Raw genomic sequence first — 17,556 nt, 5'->3', positions numbered from 1 at the left:
TGTTTTGAAGTAAAATTTTACCTTATTGTTGTAAACTGTCTTACAAAATAGAGGCCACTATGAAGTGAAACAGTCATGTCACAATTTAATTTCCATATAGTACAGCCTATGTTAAGTACAGAATTCACTGGACAGATTGTGAAAAGGGATTCCCAAATGAAAGTACTTTAAACAAAAGTGTTATGTCTGAATTAAGTATAATGTATTTATAACCTTCAATTTCTTTGTGCTTCATTGATTGGGTAGCCACAGAACTGATGATTCTTGGTCATGATTATGATGTCTATGATAGTGCTTTTACAAGTATGCCTGCTGGCTGTTTGCTTAAATGTATGGTGTGAACACAAGGGGGGATAGCCAGTATGGGTAGATAAAAAAATAAATGATTAAATACAGTCTTATGAGTTCTATACTTTTTTTTTCATGACTGAACAATTAAAAGAATTAACATATCTTGGGCGCCTGGGTGACTCAGCCAGTTGGGCCTCTGGCTTCGGCAAGATCATGGTCCCAGAGTCCTGGGGTCAAGCCACAAGTTAGACTCTCTGCTCAGTGGGGAGCCTGCTTCTTCTCCTTCTCCCTCTGCCTGCTGCTCCCCGTGCTTGTGCTATCTCTCTCTCTCAAATAAGTGCATAAAATCTTTTTTTTTTTTTTAAAGATTGTGTGTATTTATTTGACAGAGAGAGACACAGTGAGAAAGGGAACACAAGCAGGAGGAGTAGGAGAGGGAGAAGCAGGCTTCCGCTGAGCAGGGAGTCTGATGCGGGGCTTGATCCCAAGACCCTGGGATCATGACCTGAGTCAAAGGCGGACACTTAATGACTGAGCCACCCAGGCGCCCCAAATACATAAAATCTTTATTTAAAAAAAGAAGAAGAATTAACATATCTTTAGATATTCTTTCAACTTGTTTTTTATTGCTTAAATTGTCAAGTAAAGCTCATACTTTTTTTTTTTTTTTTTTTTTTTTAAACCTCAGAACAGGTTTATCTCCTGCCTAGGGTTGAAAGCTACTGTTAAAACAAAATTCAGGGGCACCTGGGTGGCTCAGTGGGTTAAGCCTCTGCCTTCGGCTCAGGTCATGATCTCAGGGTCCTGGGATCAAGCCCTACATCGGGCTCTCTGCTCAGCAGGGAGCCTGCTTCCCCCTCTCTCTCTGCCTGCTGCTCTGCCTACTTGGGATCTCTGTCTGTCAAATAAATAAATAAAATATTTAAAAAAAAAACAACACAATATTCAGCTGTGAGTAAATTTGAAACTAACTGGCTTTATTCAGTGATTCATAAATTGGGCAGCATCTCATATAGCAAACAGAAAGGAGCTCTAAGATGCTGTACAAAATGGAAGACTTTAAAAGGCAGTGAGGAGGTAGGACAGGAAGTCATAATGAAATGAAAGGAATATTTCAGGCATTATCACCTGTCTTTGGGGAAGAAAAGGTCTATCAAGCAGATAACCTCACTGGTTCTCACCAGGAAACTTCCAACCAGTGGGACACCTGAGTGGCTCAGTCAATTAAGCGGCTGCCTTCAGCTCAGGCCATGATCCCAGGGTCCTGGAATCAAGTCCTACGTTGGGCTCCCTGCTCAGTGGGAATCCTGCTTTTCCCCCCTCTCCCTCTGCATGCTGCTCCCTCTGCTTGTGCTCTCTCTCTGTCAAATAAATAAATAAATATCTTTAAATAAATAAATAAGTAGGAAATTCCCAACTAACCTACTAATATTATATTCCTGGGAAAGGCTAAAACTGCAATTAGGTTAGGTATTAAGTATTCTCAGCTTGGTGACAACGGCTTAGCACAAGTACTCCATTTTGGACCTGTGGGGTTTTTTTTGTTTTTGTTTTTTTAAACACTGCTAAGATCAATAAATTAAGAAATCTTTTCACTTGAAACGGCACTTATGGGAGGTCCTCTATACTGGGTCCAACCTGTGGACCTTAGCCACCTGGGAACCTTTATAAATTCTCCTTTATAAAGGGACTTTATAAATTCAAGTCCCACATCAGGCTCCCTGCTTAGCAGGAAGCTTGCTTCTCCCTCTCCCACTTCCCCTGCTTGTGTTCTGTCTCTTTCTGTCAAATAAATAAATAAATAATCTTTAAAAAAAAAAAATGTGTCATATTTTTAGTTTGACATCACTGTTCAATACCCCCATCTGAAAAGATAAAAAAAATTTATGTGCGCCCATGCATTGTTTTAGACTAAACAATGTCTCTCATTATTGTCTGTTTCCTAAATACACTGCAGCTATAATTAAAATCACATTAGTTTAAAACCATTACTGAAGGGACACCTGGGTGGCTCAGTCAATTGGGCATCTGATTCTTGGTTTCTGCTCAGGTCATGATCTCATGAGTTGTGGTATCCAGCCCCAAACTGGGCTCCATGCTCATGGGGGAGTCTGCCCGTCCCACCTAAAATAAATAAATAAATCTTTAAAATATAATTACTATAATTTATTATAAGCCTTTTATCACTATAAAGTTTCTCATTCAACAAGTACAAAAGTAGAAAAATTAAAACACATGATTTCATAGGAAGACGTAAGAAGGACTGTTTTCCAAACAACAGCCAATTTTCCAATGCTCTCATATCAACTGAATGTTCTACAGTTCAATTCCATTCTAACACAAACTACCTGGAGTTAGTATAGACCCCACAGGTTAAGGGCTAAATCCTACAAGACTGCCTCTACTTCAACACCAGCCACAAATGGGACGTCCTAACTACCTGCATTTCTGCCTGGTCAACTACAAATTGGGGTGTTATCATGACCTTCCCTCAGGTTCAATAATTTGCAAGAAAAACTCCTTAAACTTGGGAAAATGCTATACTTATAATCACAGCTTTGTTATGAAGGATACAACTCAGAAACAGGCAAATGCAAGAGATGCATGGGGCAAGGTTGAACAAGGTCAGGTGCAGAACTTCCATACTCTCCTCAGGTGCAGCACCCTCCAGGAAATCAATGTTTACCAACTCAGAAGCTTCCCCCAAACTTTGTCATTCAGGAGTTTTCATCAAAGTGTCACTGCTAAGCATGACTAATGAAATCATTTGCCCTTGGTGCTTGAACTCAATCACCAGTGCCTTCCCCTCCCCTGAAGGGTAAAGGGTAGAGGATGGGGGGAGAATTGGAAGTTCCTTAAGGATAGCCAGCTCCTCTTTTGAAACTAAGGGACATCAAGAATCACTTAATCACCATAAACACAGGTACAAGGGAAAAAAGACTTGCTATGAATAATAAGACTCCTCAATCCTTAAGGAAATTCCAAAGGTTTTAGGAGCCAGCGACAGAAAAACCAAGTATAGTGGTGCCTGGCTGGTTCAGTTCATGGAGGGTGCAGCTCTGGATCTGGGGGTTGTGAGTTCAAGCTCCACACTGGGTGTAGAGATTACTTAAAAATTAAATCTTAAAAACAAAAACAACCTTAAAAATTAAAAAAAATTAAAACCCAAATATACATTTTTATTATACTACAAGGACCTATCTGGTCTTTTTATGGAAACAAAGGTAGTAGTAACAAATGGAGGTGTCCGATATTATTTGAAGTTCTTAGAAGGCATATAGTTTAGGTTCCTAATTCAAGAATGAAAGGAATAAAAAATACTTTGGTGGGTAGAATATCTGTCAAAATAGTAGGAATGGAAAGGATTATCTAAGGATTTCTTCAGAATTTTTAAGTGTCAAATTGAAATATACTTAAATGATCCAAGCCCAGTGAACAGGGGAAGGAAAACTAGATAGTATTATATATCTATATGGAAGAATTGGGAGCAGGATATTCCTGAACTAAGAATGTTCTATATGTATTTATGAAGGAAATGAAAGATATATCATAGATTAGGGGAAGTTCTGTTTAAAAATGTGGTAAGTTGGGGCGCCTGGGTGGCTCAGTGGGTTGAGCCTCTGCCTTCGGCTCAGGTCATGATCTCAGGGTCCTGGGATCGAGTCCCGCATCGGGCTCTCTGCTCAGCAGGGAGCCTGCTCCCCTCTCTCTGTCTCTCTGCCTGCCTCTCTGTCTACTTGTGATCTCTCTGTGTCAAATAAATAAATAAAATATTTTTTTAAAAAATGTGGTAAGTTTACTAGCTCAATTCACTGAAGAAATAGCATCCAGTATATTCTAACGAAAATATTTATCTAACAAGTTTTTTATTTTTTACCAAGCACATTTCCTTCCTTTTTTTTTTTCTTTAAGATTTTTATTTATTTATTTGACAGAGGGAGAGAGATCACAAGCAGGAAGAGCAGCAGGCAGAGAGAGGAGGAAGCAGGCTTCCCGCTGAGCAGAGAGTCTGATGTGGGGATAGATCCTTGGGGCTTGATCCCAGGACCCTGAGATCATACCTGGGCCGAAGGCAGAGGCTTAACCCACTGAGCCACCCAGGCACCCCTATTTCCTTCCTTCTATGTCGTTTCTATATCCATAAAATGTATGTCCTTAAGTCTTTGGGTCAATAGACTTGGAATAATAAGACCAGGACATATGTTTTCTTTTGAAGTGTGAGCAAATTACTTTTTTAAAGATCTCGGGTCTGTAAGGTCTGTAAGCCTTGCACTAGACAAATTTATGACTAACTCAGAGTGCCATCTGGTGTTGAACAAATAGCATTTTGCGATAAATGTTTCCTAACCTTTGCATTCCGAAATTTTGTCTCTTTGATCTCTATGGAGAGGTCAATGTTGCTTTGTCCAGTCTTATTTTCTTTTTGTCAAAGGGAGGCTAAAGTTGTGTTTTTATTCTTACTTTTCTTACAAATTCAAAGAGAGAGAATGAGTGGGGGAACTATGTTTTCAGCTTTACTGATGAATATAATCATATTTGAGTCTAAAAATTTACCCAATATTATGGAGAGTTTTAACTATTGATGCAGATGAATAAAAGATATGTCTTGCAAAATCTAACACAGACACATAGTAAGTAAATTCATGTTCATAATTTAGTAACATTATTTTGTTCAGACTATAGATTGAGAAATATAGATTGAGAAATTGAAAAAGAAAAAAAAGCTACAGTGGTAGTTGGGTCCCACCAAGTCTCTTTTTAGGATTGATACAAAAGTATTAGGGAACAATGCAACAGAAGTGCATCTAATCAAATTCCCTTAAACCTAATCTAATTCCCCTTAATTTTAGAGGACTTTCCTGCTAAACTTATCTAAAATAATACTTTTACTCTGCTTAATTTTTCTCTGAGACATTTATCACTAACTGGCTTTGTACATGGGTATATATGCATTTATTGTCTCCTTCTCTGTGCGAATGAAGGCAAGATAGGGCAGAAAATCTGCTTTGTTTAATGCTAAATTTATTTAAGAAATTGTTGTTTTGGGGGCTCCTGGCTGGCTCAGTCAGAAGAGCATGCAACTTTTGATCTCGGAATCATGAGTTTGAGCCCCATGTTTGGTGTAGAGATTACTAAAAAAAAAAAAAAGAAATTAAAAAAAAACCTGTTGAGTTTTCACTATAGTTGCAGGAATAAACAAAAATCTGTACATTTAAAACTTTGTATGATTTAAAATTTAAAATAGTAAAATTAATAAATGTCACAAAATACAGTATAAATAAATTTACATTGGAAATGTAATAATGTTTGGTCAGAACAGTAGGTTGATAGTTTTCAGAGAAGAAAATTATGATGATCTTATTACTCATACTGAATTAGCTAATTTAAAGTTTAATGGTTTCTACAACAATATGATATGGGAGAAAAGAGTCCAATCACTTAGGAGGACATCTAATCAAATTTAAATCAATCCATTCTAGCTCTTTTTTTAATAAAATGAAGCAGCTTATCAGAGAGGTCTTCCCCGATAATACTATATGAAATAGTTAACACATCTTGCACTCCCTATAGTTCTTACTGCTTTATTTTCCTTCAGAGCATTTATCATTTCCTGACATGTTATATCTGTTTGTATTTATTATCTGTGTTCCCCCAAAGAAGGTAAGCTCCATGAAGGCAGGGGCCTCAACGATTTGGATTACACCAGATTCCCAGGTGTGCTAGAACAGGATCTAGCATGCTGTAGATATTCAATAAATAAATGATAAATGCATGAATTGTTTCATTATATTTGAATACAGAATATAAAATTTTAATTTAGTGGTCATTAAAACAAATTCATAGCAGTCTTTTGAAAAATAATATAATTTTAATGATAATAGTTAATATAGTATAGTTATCTCATTATAATTAATCTAAAATTTTACTGTTCCTAATTTACAAGTCATAGAAAAGAAAGTATTTGACTCTAGCATTTCAGAAAAGAAAATCCTCTTATTTTCTCCTCTAAACTAGATCCTCTGACAATTCCCATTTCAGAATGTGCAAAGTGTTTTAGAGCCATTAGTAGCTGTCTGATCTCCTCTTAAATTGCAAAAAATAATGTTAAGAACATACAGTTGCAGTATATACATATATCATAGGATCGTATTATACAACTTAAAATGAATACAATATTATTTGTCAATTATATCTCAAATACATATGCACACATTGCTTATTACTCTTCATCATTCTTACCATTTAGAATTGGAATAAAAATGTGATGCTTTAGAAAGAGATTATGATTTTGTTATGAACCTGAAGTTATACTCAAGTGAAAAGATGTTAAGCATATGTGAGATGGGCTCCAGAAGTAAGCAACTGCATAATTCTCAAACTAAAATCTGCTAGTATGAATAAAATTTCAAGATACAAATTCTTTAGTGATAATAGCAAAAACATTTCATTGTGATGTTTTCCTTTCTTTTTATAATTCTTATTACCACATATATTTGATATGTTTGTGCATATTTCCCTTCATATAAAGCAAATTAATTTTAGTATGGGCTCTTTATGTATTTCATTGCATTTCCTATGTTTCCCCCCAAACCATTTTTCTTTTGTTTGTTTTCCCAAATAATCTAATTTTTAAAAAGTAACCTAGGGGCGCCTTGCTAGCTCAGTCAGAAGAGCATGTGACTCTTACTTTTGGGGTCATGAGTTTGAACCCACACAGGGTATAGAGATTACTAAAAAATAAATAATTTTGAAAGTAACCCAAAAAAATAGAATAGAATGAAAACAGTATTTTTTAAAAAGATACAATTATAACTGAAAAACAGTCTGCACTCAGAAAATAATTTCCCACTGTAAAAGTAAATGAAGACTATCCAAATGAGAACAAACAGAGGCTATTTATTAACAGTTTGCTATAGTAAGGGAGTCAGCACTTACCACTTTAGCAAAACTCAAAGGCAGACATGGGAGTGGGAAGCTTTGTCATGGAAAAAAAAAAAAAAAGAGGTTTCAGGTGTGCTCTGATTAGAGGTTGTTGCCATAGGGAAACTGGATGCAAGCTAAATGGAAGCAAGACGGGATTAGGGAGCATGTCTGGCTTTTCCTGGTTAATCTTAAAGCACAAGTGTGGGCAAAAATTGAGAAGCTGGCAGTCATTAACCAAGTCCTGATTGTTTTGGCTGTTTGCTGCCGTTATAGTTTGACTTCCTGGATTTGGTGTTGCAGAGGTTGTGAGTCAGAGTTCTATTGTCATATATAGCCTGGCCATTGTCCATTTGTATATTGTCTCACATCACTAAATGATGGGAGTTAAACTCTTGTTTTCCTGCACTCAGTACATTTTATGTGCTCATGATATGCCAGGCACTGCAATGAATAATATAGAAATGGTACTAGCATTCACAAAATCTAGGAGTACACATAAGAAGGCAAACTAGGTTGAATTTGAGTAATAGGGAAAGTATACCAAAAGGTAAACCTTCTAATTCAAGGTTTCTTTTTTTAAAAAATATTTTATTTATTCATTTGACAGAGATCACAAGTAGGCAGAGAGGCAGGCAGAGAGAGGAGGAAGCAGACTCCCTGCTGAGCAGAGAGCCCTATGCAGGGCTCAATCCCAGGACTCTGGGATCATGGACTGAGCTGAAGGCAGAGGCTTAACCCACTGAGCCACCCAGGTGCCCCTAATTCAAGGTTTCAACAAGAGTAAGAATTATCTAGACAAGGGGAGGTGGAGGGAAATGAAGAAGAGGAAGAGGCTCTAGGCAGTGGAGAAGACAAAAGACATCACATGCTTTCTATTAAAATACTTTTTATATAATCAGATTTGGAATTTAGCCATTGTTCTTTATTTTAATGTGCTGATTAGAAAACAAGCATGAGTAGTTTTTCTGTTTGTGTATTTCAAACTCTGCACTGAAAGAGCAATCAAACCAACAAATCCAGTTTTGTCATGTGCCTTACTTTTTCCCCCTCCTTTCTTTTCTTTGTTTGGCAAACACTAGTCATTAAATATTCTTGCTGGTGTGAAAGTTCTGATTGAATTGGGCTTTGCAGCTTCTTCCTGTTGGAAATCTGATACTTCATTCTTTTTAGAAAAATTCATTCTTGTGTTGCACTAGTAACCAACCAGATAGAGATGAGACCATCATCTTCCCTCACCCTCACTTCCAACAGATCTCTGATATTTCTTGGAGCATCCTGAAACAATTATCAATAATTGTTTTGTGCTAGGAGACATACAATGTGTGCATTTTCATAGCTCAACTCAATTCTGGAAAAAAAATTGTGATGGTTAATTTTATGTGTCAACTTGAGCTAGGGCATGAGATGCCAGATATTTGCTAAAAAATTATTCTGGGTGTTTCTGTGAGGGTATTTCTGAATGAGAACAACATTTATATTGGTACACCAAGTAAAGCACATTGCTCTCCATAATGTGGGTGGGCCTTGTCCAATCAGTTGAAGGCCTGAATAGAGCAAAAAACTGACTATCCCCAAAGGAAGAGAATTTTCCTGCCTGATGGCTTTTTTACTGGAACACTGGATCTTCCTGCATGACAGCATTTGAGCTGGGACATCAGCAGTATATATCTTGGACTTGTCAGCCTCCATAATCCCATGAGCTGATTCTTATAAGAAAACACACATATATTGTTTCTCTGGAAAACCCTGAACTATTACAATATCCAACTGTTTTAGCAAAGATAAGAACATTGTTCAACTCTTTATTAGTTGTTTGTTCAAAATTACTTATGTGTTTATGGTTCCCCAAAACCAAAAGTTTAAATTCAATGAGCCTCATATTCCTTTTCTCTATAAAATTCCTGAACCTTGCCAATCACTAACTATACAAATCAATGAATCAAATTAGAATCCGTTCTGCAGGGAATTTTTATAGCATTCAGTCATTTCATTTTAAATATTTTATTTATTTTTTTTAAATATTTTATTTATTTATTTGACAGATAGAGATCATAAGTAGGCAGAGAGGCAGGCAGAGAGAGAGAAGGAAGCAGGCTTCCTGCTAAGCAAAGAGCCCCTTGCAGGGCTCGATCCCAGGACCCTGGGATCAGGACCTGAGCCGAAGGCAGAGGCTTTAACCCACTGAGCCACCCAGACGCCCCTCATTTTAAATATTTTAAAAGATTTATGTATTTAAAGAGAGAGGGAGCATGAACGGGAGGGGCAGAAAGAGAAGAAGACAGAATCTGAAGCAGACACCACACTGAGCACAGAGCCCAATGCAAGGGTCAATCCCATGATCTTGAGATCTTGACCTGAGCCAAAACCAAAGAGTCACATGCTTAACTAACTAACTGTACCACCCAGGCACCTAGTCCTTTCATTTTAAAAGATAAGAACAGTGTGGCTTAGAGAAGTTGTCTGACCTATTAATGATCACACACTATCTGGAGGCAGCGAGCAGACTAAAACATCCATGTTCTAATTTCAAAAGCCAGTGTTTCAACAGTATTCTTGAAACTCCTTTGTTTTCCTTTGAAATATATCTTTTTTCGTTTCTGGGAATCCTCACAAGAGAATACAGGTAGATTTATGGAAGGAAAAAGTTTTCTAAAAAAAGGGCAGCGTCAGAACGCCTGCTTGGCTCTGTTGGTTGAGCTTCTGACTCTTGGTTTTGGCTCCGGCCATGATCTACCTGATTGCAGGATAAGGCCCTTGAGCTTCGAGCTCAGTCGGGGGAGTCTGCTTCAGATTCTCTCTCCCGGGGCGCCTGGGTGGCTCGGTGGGTTAAGCCTCTGCCTTCGGCTCAGGTCATGATCCCGGGGTCCTGGGATCGAGCCCCACATCGGGCTCTCTGCTCAGCAGGGAGCCTGCTTCCCTTCCTCTCTCTCTGCCTGCCTCTTGGCCTACTTGTCATCTCTCTCTGTCAAATAAATAAATAAAAATCTTTAAAAAAAGATTCTCTCTCCCTCTCCCTTCCTCTTTGCCCCACCCTGCTCCATTCTCTCTCAAATGACTAAACAATATCTTTAAAACAAACAAAAAAAAGGGTAAAGTCAGTATCAAGAGAGGACATATGTAAGCGAATAGGAACTCATACAGATTCTTAGATTTACAAGAAGGATATTGTTAACTTTCAAGGGATCAAATTCTCATGAATGGTCATGGAAGTAGTAGAATTCAGATCAGAGGAGCCTGACAAAGGGATTGATTGTGAAGGTGTGGATGTAGCAGGCCCAACTAACTAAGGAGAAAGAAAAGAAAAATGAAAAAAGGTAAAAGAGAAAGTCCCAAGATCACTAAGAATTTCACAGTGCTGTATGTCTGACTTAGGATGAAGGCAACTGGAGCCTAAAAAAGACATCCTTTTCTTCCTTTCTCTCCATTAAAGAACAATGAGGTCAATAGGCCTAACACTCTGCCAGGTCCCAAGGAGATTATCAAAAAGCACTTTGGAAGAGGAGGAAAGAACTCATATTTATTGACTTGTCAGATACTGCATTTGAATGATTCACATATAAAAACTCATTTAGCAAACAACAGCTTCCTTGGGAATACTCTAGATATTTTTTAATTGAACTTCCTTAGCATCCATATGAAGCAGGTATGTTCTTATCTCCATTTTACATATAAAGAATCTAGAACACCAAAAGATTAAGTAGCTTGCCTAAAGTTATACAGTTGATAGATGGGGCTTTTAATCCAAGCAAGTCTGATTCCAGAGCCCAGGTTCTCAATATATTGCCTTTGCCACAAAATATTTCTATCTCTAATTAGTGATGAAATGGAAAGGCAAAAAAAAAAAAAAGAAAAAATTAAAAATAATAAAGAGCAAATGACACAAACAAGGCTACACTTATTAGTTGGTGACATTGGAATTAGATTTGTGGTCAAATTCCAATATCACCAACTTTTCATTGTGCTATGAGGGTTAAACACAAAACAAAGACCTGTTTAACTCTTTGCTGTAAAGCGTGTATTTTTTTTTTTTTTAAGATTTCATTTATTTATTTCGGGGGGGGGAGAGCAAACACGAGTGGGGGGATGGGGAAAGGAAGAAGCAGACTCCCCACCAAGCAGAGAGCCCGACTCCAGGCTAGATCCCATGATGCCAGGATCATGACCCAAGCCAAAGGCAGATGTTCAACTGACCAAGCAACCCAGACACCCTGTAAAGTGCATATCTAGTAGGGCATTTGAGAGAGGCAATCAGGACAATAGTGGTGAGAGAAGTCAGCATGGCCTTCTACCTATTCACAAAGAGAAAAGCTCTCTCTCTCTCTCTCTTTTTTTTTTTTTTTTTTTTTGAAGATTACTTATTTATTTGGGAAAGGGTGCACAAGCACGGGGAGGAGCAGAAGGAGAGGGGAGCAGACTCCATGCTGAGCTGGGAGCCCAATGTGGGCCTTGATCCCGGGACCCTGAGTTCATGACCTGAGCCAAAGGCAGACACTTAACTGACTGAGCGCCCCAGGTGCCTCGAGAAAAGCTGTCCTTGATATCCAAGATCTGGATTGGCACCAACAGCTGGGCCCATATGTTCTATCAAATATAAATAGTTTGACAGAACATCAACATCAAATGCATCTGACTGGGATGAGTTACGACAAAACAAGACCACTCAGTCATCATGTTGAACACATATGCCAAATGACCACTACGAATGACTGCTGCTCCTTTGCCAATTATAGCTTTAACTTCACTCTGTTTTCCCACCTACTAGATAAGACAAACTATAGACTTCTGGCCAAACTGGGCCTTGGCTGTTCTTGTACAGACTTTCAGCTAAGAATGGTTTTAACATTAAAAAAAATTTTTTTTAAGGAAAACGAAGAAGAATATGTGAGAGAGACCAGATGTAGCCCGCAAAGCCTAAAATGTTTTCCATCTGGTCATTTACAGAAAAAGTTTGTCAACCTCTATTCTAAAGAAAATTGGGATACCCAATGATAAAATTACCTTTGCTTTCTGATAGGGTCCAATTGAAAGCAAAGATCCACATCCTTGAATGCTCCCCAAAATTACCTAACATGAAACCAAAATCCTACACTAAGTCCTATTTAGTACCCTGTGACAGAGATACTTCCAGATACAAATAAGGTAGGGTCTTTCTTTTTTTTTTTTTTTTAATTTTAAAAGATTTTATTTATTTATCTGACAGAGAGAGAGAGAGAGAGATCACAAGTAGGCAGAGAGAGGTGGAGGAAGCAGGCTCCCCACCGAGCAGAAAGCCCAACTCGGAGCTCAATCCCAGGACCCTATCATTACCCAAGCCGAAGGCAGAGGCTTAATCCACTGAGCCACCCAGGCACACTTTAGGTATGGTCTTTCTTATAGCAAACAGTCAATAGGTCCAACTTTGTTTGACTAATAAATGTATCAAGAACAATAGTCAGCAAACCCAGAGCCAGCCAAATCCCATGTATCACCTGGTTTTTGTATGACAGTAAGAATAGTTTTTATAAATTAAAGGGTTGTTTCAAAACAAACAAATGAAGAAAAATATGTGACAGAGACCACATGTGGCCCACAGACCTTAATGTATTTACTCTTCAGTCCTTTACAGAAGAATTTGCCCAGTCTTGGTCAAGAACTGTGAAGAGTCATATTCTACTGCACTGGCAAACTGACGAGTTAATTTGGAACAGTTTCATGGATGATGACAAACTTATACATGAAATTTCTGGATCAGAGACGAAGGGCTTTATTACTGGAAGCAGTAGCCAGAGTATCAGCGTATTTGCTCTGGTCTTCTGAGCCTCAATGCCCAAAGGGAGATGTGGAGGGCCAGATGATACCAGCATCTTCAATGAGTGGCTTTACAGGAGAAGAACCCAGGGCTGAGGGACCAGCACTTTTTGAGCAAGCAGCAAACATTATAGGATGATGCAATTACACCAGCTCCCCTCACCTGGGGACTGAGCAGTGGTCATGTTGCAGTTACCTTGGCATAGTTAGTTGCCTATAGGACTTTCTACAGCAACTGTTCAGGATCAGGAAATGGGCAGGTAAAACTTATAGTCTGACATCCTTAGTAAAAACACTCAGGGATGCTCAGGACCCATATGGACTGCTGCTTCCCCACACTGGGCTCCAGAGGTCTCTGTTTGAAGGTCATGATGGAAGTGATGTTTCCACCAAGATTCAGCTGAGACCCTCACTGCCACAGACTGTAACCCTTGCCTCTCTAGTGTGGACATCTGAAATCTCTCGTGTCTCCCTCTGGTGAAGGCCCTCATGCCTGGAGTGGGTGGGTAAATTTATGTTTAATTGAGCTCTGACATTTTTTTTAAAAATTTATTTATTTGAGAGAGAGAGAGAGATCACAAGTAGGCAGGGAGGCAGGCAGAGAGAGAGGGGGAAGCAGGCTCCCTGCTGAGCAGAGAGCCCGATGCGGGACTCGATCCCAGGACCCTGAGATCATGACCCGAGCTGAAGGCAGAGGCTTAAGCCACTGTGCCACCCAGGCGCCCCGAGCTCTGACATTTTATTGAAGTCCTTCACATTGGGTTTTCTTTTGTTTTTGTTTCATTTTGTTGCTTTCCTTGGGAATAAAGTCTCCTGGGATCTTTCTGTTATCTGACAGATTGCTATTGTTCCTTAGTAAAACTGTTCTCCCTAGCCTTTTAACATTTTGTCCTGTGGTCCGTCTGCTTGTCTAGTTGTTCATTAGAGGACAAGTCTATAGGAAGAGGACAGGCAAAGATCTGTCTATCCTTGAGCTGCCCCCAGGGGCACAGAAATTCAGGTCTTTAAATCAACTTTACTTTGAGTCTCCATTTTTAAAATTATATAAACACTTCTTCCTTAGTCTTGTCTTTGTGCCCTGTTTTAATGTCATCTGCTTGGAAGCAGGAGTTTTGTCCAACCTGTGTTTGGTGACAGTTAGCCTTTAGCCAACTTGTACAAGTACAATCTTTAGGGAACACTGCAGTTCTCATAGGGTCTTCTTAATTGAAAATTGCTGCTTCCGTGCCAAAACACTGCTTCCTTAATGCATTCACACTGTGACATTAACTCATATGCTTTTCTCCCTAACTGGCATAATTGTACCAGAAACATTTGGAATGGTACTGGCCACTTTAGCTACTTTTGACAAGAATAAGATTGTTCATTTAGGAGGTGCTTTGGAACAGAAAAAGGAAGAAACCCTGATGAGGAAATTGTCTTGTGTATACACAAAAAAAGAACTTCTTTATTTCAGGTAGGAAACACCCCCTTCTTCGTATGCATACTTTGAAGATTAATAAAGACTGGCTTTTTAAATTGTATGGCTAAATATAATTGTCAAGAAGCCAAATTATCCTTTAAATTAACTAATAGAGGCGCCTGGGTGGCTCAGTGGGTTAAAGCCTCTGTCTTCGGCTCAGGTCATGGTCTCAGGGTCCTGGGATCGAGCCCTGCATCGGGGTCTCTGCTAGGTAGGGAGCCTGCTTCCTCCTCTCTCTCTGCCGTCCTCTCTGTTTACTTGTGATCTCTCTCTGTCAAATAAATAAATAAAATCTTAAAAAAAAATAAATTAACTATAATAGAACTTGTGTGAATGTGTTAAAATATTATTTCTTCCTTTTATTTGTTTATTTATTTATTTATTTATTTGACAGACAGAGATCACAAGTAGGCAGAGAGGCAGTCAGAGAGAGAGAGAGGAGGAAGCAGGCTCCCGGCAGAGCAGAGAGCCCGATGTGGGGCCCGATCCCAGGACCCTGGGATCATGACCTAAGCCGAAGGCGGAGGCTTTAACCCACGGAGCCACCCAGGTGCCCCTAAAATATTATTTCTATATCAAATTCTTCTTCTTTCTTTGCATGGAAAATATAAATTAGCATTTTACAGTAGTAATTCAATATTTGTCTGAAGCTGGTTCCTTAACATTTTGTTCTGTTTTTCTCTCTCTTGGCAAATGTAAAGATTAACTGATGGATCAAACAAAAACATTTAGTTACAATGTGCTCATTCTAGAAAGATCTAGCCCAGATAAAGTAAAAAAATCTAAAAGAAAAAACAATTGTCAAATTCTTACTGCTTATTTTGTGAACCCTGAAAAGCATATTTACTGAATAGCCCTTGTTACATAGTTACAAGACAAAATGACAAAGCTTTAGTTAGTTCCAAAATAAAGGAAGAGCTTTTGATATGATTCAGTTTTTTATATTTTAATTTCCTATATAAAAATTAAGTCAATACAGTATTTTATTTGTACAGGACTAAGGTTACATTTTTTATGATTTAAACTTTCTAAATTTCCTATGTTGGTTTTGTAAGTTAAGTAATTTATCATTTTTCTGTAACATGACTAAAATTACATATATGTATGTGCTACACATATATGTAAATACATAAAATACATGAAAATATAAATCTATATAATATATATAACTCAATGAAATAATAGCTTTTCAAAGGTTAAATTTTATGAAATTTTTATAATACTATAAATAATGATTTAATGTGTTAGCTAAAACTGTAAATTCCAGATCCTTAACTAATTTTAAAACTTTAAACAAATAGTTAACTAACTAATCTTTTGATGTCTGGGTGGCTCAGTCAGTTAAGCTGCCAGTCTTGATTTTGGCTCAGGTCATGATCTCAGGCTCCTGGGATGGAGCCCCACATCACATCGGGCTCCCTACTCAGCGGGGAGTCTAATTCAAGATACACTCTCCCTCTGTCCCTCCCCATTTGCTCACACACACACACACACACCCCTACACTCTTTCTAATAAATTAAATAAATCTTTAAAAAAGAGAGGTATTACTGCTTATCAAGATGTTAAATTTAATATGACGTATATATCTTGTTCTTAGTCAGGGTAGTGTACTTACATGGTGAAGATGGAAACTTCAAGGCCTCTTGAGGGCTGAACTTCATAACCTGCACAGCACTACTTCAGCCACAATCTGCTGGTCAGACCGTTTGGGAGAGAAGAGGTTCTGCCGGAACAAGCTGATGCATCTGAATGACCTTAAACCTCAAAGTCGTAGCAGGGATCCTTCCAAGGGGCCACATGCAAATGTTGCTGGTCACTGAATTTTGCCCACCATAGGTGCTAGTGTCTTAGGTTTCCTGTATTGTTACTACACGTCAGAGAGCAAATCCTCCTGAGACTGTGTGGAGTCAAAAAGCATATCCGCTGGAAATGCAAGCTAGAGACGTGTTTGGAAGCTTCTCAAGGCCCTTTCCTTGAACCCTGCCAGGTGTGTGCTTCCCCCTTGGAGCCCAGATGATTGGCCAGACATCCACCCCAGAACTGGGGCCAGGGTCCTTTCTCTCTCCACTGGCTTCCACCAGCCCCTCTATGTTTCCAAACTTTGTTTTATAATTACAATCCATATGTCCTGGTGACATTGTCCTTTGGTATAAATACCTGCTTTCCAATACATCAAATGAGTATTAGACATTCTTTTTTTTTTTTTTAAAGATTTTATTTATTTATTTGACAGACAGAGATCACAAGTAGGCAGAGAAGCAGGCAGAGAGAGAGGAGGAAGCAGGCTCCCCGCTGAGCAGAGAGCCCGATACGGGGCTTGATCCCAGGACCCTGGGATCATGACCCGAGCCGAAAGCAGAGGCTTTAACCCACTGAGCCACCCAGGTGCCCCAGTATTAGACATTCTTAACAGGGAAACATACTCCGTTTTTGAAACTTTTCTTTTTCCATTTTTATTTGAGGGAAATATATATGTATATAGATGTATACATTATATATATATGTACGTATGTATGTGTATTATATATACGTATGTATATATGTATGATCTATATACACACATACTATAAATAGTAATATACATATTTTAAAGCAATTGTTAACAACTTCAAATACTGGGGTGCCTGGGTGGCTCAGTGGGTTAAGCCTCTGTCTTTGGCTTGGGTCAGGATCTCAGGGTCCTGGGATAGAGCCCCACGTCGGGCTCTCTGCTCGGCAGGGAGCCTGCTTCCTCCTCTCTCTCTGCCTGCCTCTCTGCCTACTTGTGATCTCTCTCTCTCTCTGTGTCAAATAAATAAATAAAATCTTTAAAAAAAAAAAACTTCAAATATTAAGGCACCTGGGTGGCTCAGTCGGTTAAGCGTCCAACTCTTGATTTCAGCTCAGGTCATGATTTCTGGGTCATGGGATCAAGTCCCCCATCAGGCTCTGTCCCTTCTCCTCTGCTCTTCCCCCCACTGGATCTCTTTCTCTCTCTCTGAAATTAATAAAATCTTAAAAAAAAACCTTGAAATATGTTATTTGTATATTTATATGTTCATTTGTGCCTAAATACACACATATATAAAGGCATACTTATACATTTTACATT

Source organism: Enhydra lutris, unplaced genomic scaffold (genome assembly GCF_002288905.1).
Source record: "Enhydra lutris kenyoni isolate GAN:26980312 unplaced genomic scaffold, ASM228890v2 scaffoldscaffold25, whole genome shotgun sequence".
In the NCBI taxonomy this organism is placed as follows: domain Eukaryota; kingdom Metazoa; phylum Chordata; class Mammalia; order Carnivora; family Mustelidae; genus Enhydra; species Enhydra lutris.
The sequence above is the reverse complement of the archived record's forward strand: the minus strand, read 5'-3'. Positions refer to the sequence as shown.